Genomic DNA, 2,610 nt, shown 5'->3' with positions numbered 1-2,610 from the left:
AAAAAAAAAAAAAGCTAAGTCAGCTAACAGTTCATGGCAAAAAGCCCTGTCTGAATTGAAACACAGAGGGGAACATGTACACTGGGCTAAAGCCTGAATCACGTTGCTGTCAGTTTCACCTACCGTTTCTTCACACTTCATACTCCACATTCACTTTGAGCCAAACAATGTCATAGCAGAAGGCTGATTTACTGACATAAACCAGGAGCTGGTACCCGCACAGCATCTGCGCACGACATGTTCAATAGCTCCTGCAAAGCTTCGAAATCCCAATGTCCAAGTCACCTCGCTCTCAAGTGCGTTTGTTTTCTTTTCTATTATAGCCTGTTTGTAAAACCAAAGACATGTTGGATTTGTCTAGCAATATCGACTGACTGATGATTTTTTAAAACCTTTTTTGTCGCGGCAGCATCTGGAGACAGTGATCCATGCGTTTGTTACATCACGCATGGATTACTGTAATGCACTGTACGCTGGAGTTAGTCAATCGGGTCTTGCCCGCCTCCAGAGGGTCCAGAATGCTGCCGCTTGGTTATTGGTTGGGGGGGCATAAGAGGGACCACATAACCTCAGTCCTGGCATCTCTTCAATGGCTTCCTGTGCGTTTTAGGGTTCGTTTTAAGATTCTTTTATTTGTTTATAAATCCTTAAATGGGCTGGCACCATCTTATCTGGTGGAACTTTTACGTCCATATAACCCGTCGCGGTGCCTCAGATCAGCAGATCAGCTTCTTCTGGAGGCACCGAGGGCCAGGCGGAAAACTAGGGGGGATAGAGCCTTTGCTGTGGTAGGTCCAAACCTATGGAATGCGTTGCCGCTTTATATTAGGCAGGCCCCCTCACTGTCTACTTTTAAGTCTTATCTGAAGACATACTTGTATTCATTGGCGTTTGACCAGGAATGAGACTCTGTCTGTAGTGTTAGTGTTTATATTACTGTTTATAGCTTTTTATGTGTTGTTTTTTTTATATTTGTATGATATGTTAAGTGCTTTGGTCAGCTGTGCTGTGGTAAAGCGCTATATAAATAAAGTTGAGTTGAGTGAGTTGAGTTGAGATAGAAGGTTTGATTTCTTTCTTATTTTTTAGCATTTCCAGCATTTTTAGTTATACAGTCAAAAGTGAAATATAATGAAATAACCAGTGTTTATTGGATACTTGGTGTTTTTTCATATAGCCTAGTCTCCTAATGTGGTGACTATGACGCACAGAAACTTGCCCAGGATTACTTCCCAATCAGGGAATCCCCAAATCTACTTCCTTTTACAAGGGATTATCCCCATGGTCACCACACAGTTACAAGGTCACTCTCTCCTCGATATAGAGAGGACAGGAACCATGGAGTTCACACAGGAGCACAAATCTTGTCAGCTATTACATGTTCATGACAAGTGGTGACAAATACAGTAACTTCTGACTTTTCATTTTTTGTCTGATTTTGTGTGGTTTTTTAGGCCATAATAATTCATTTTAAAGAGAAGATTTATGTCAGAATTTCAGATCCCAATGAGCCTATCAATAATAAAGTGCCATAAGATGATGTTTTTAACACCATTGCATATGAATTTTACTAGGTCTGTATAAGGTTTGCAGGTAGGCTCTAGCATATTTTGAGCAAATGAAATGGTGTACAACAGAATTATCCATCCATCCATCCATTTTCCTCCGCTTATCCGGGACCGGGTCGCGGGGGCAGCAGTCTAAGCAAAGATGCCCAGACTTCCCTCTCTCCAGACACTTCTTCCAGCTCCTCCGGGGGAATGCCAAGGCGTTCCCAGGCCAGCCGAGAGACATAGTCCCTCCAGCGTATCCTGGAACACCTCCCTAGGAAGGTGCCCAGGGGGCATCCGAAACAGATGCCCGAGCCACCTCAGCTGGCTCCTCTCAATGTGGAGGAGCAGCGGTTCTACTCTGAGCTCCTCACCTTATCTCTAAGGGTGCACCTGGCCACCCTGCGGAGGAAGCTCATTTCGGCCACCTGTATCCAGGATCTTGCCCTTTCGGTCATGACCCAACGCTCCTGACCATGGGTGAGAGTCGAAATGTAGATCAACCAGTAAATCAAGAGCTTCGCCTTACGGCTCAGCTCCTTCTTCACCACGACGAACTGGTACATCGACCGCATTACTGCAGAAGCTGCACTGATCTGCCTCTTCCAGCCTTCCCTCATTCTTGAACAAGACCCCAAGATACTTGAACTCCTCCACTTGAGGCAGGAACTCTCCACTAACCTGAAGGGAACAAGCCACCCTTTTCCGACTGAGAACCATGGCCTCAGACTTGGAGGTGCTGATTCTCATCCCAGCTGCTTCACACTCGGCAAACCGCCCCAGTGCATGCTGGAGGTCCTGGTTTGATGGAACCAACAGGACAAAGTCATCTGCAAAAAGCAGAGACGAGATCCTGTGGTCCCCAAACCAGACTCCCTCCAGCCCCCGGCTGCACCTAGAAATTCTGTCCATAAAAATAATGAACAGAACTGGTGAAAAAGGGCAGCCCTGCCGGAGTCCAACATGCACTGGAAACAAGTCTGACTTACTGCCGGCGATGCGAACCAAGCTCCTGCTCCGGTCGTACAGGGACCGGACGGCCCTTAGCAAAGGGCCCTGG

This window comes from Monopterus albus, unplaced genomic scaffold (assembly GCF_001952655.1).
Source record: "Monopterus albus unplaced genomic scaffold, M_albus_1.0 scaffold8.1, whole genome shotgun sequence".
NCBI classification, from domain to species: Eukaryota; Metazoa; Chordata; class Actinopteri; order Synbranchiformes; family Synbranchidae; genus Monopterus; species Monopterus albus.
The sequence above is the reverse complement of the archived record's forward strand: the minus strand, read 5'-3'. Positions refer to the sequence as shown.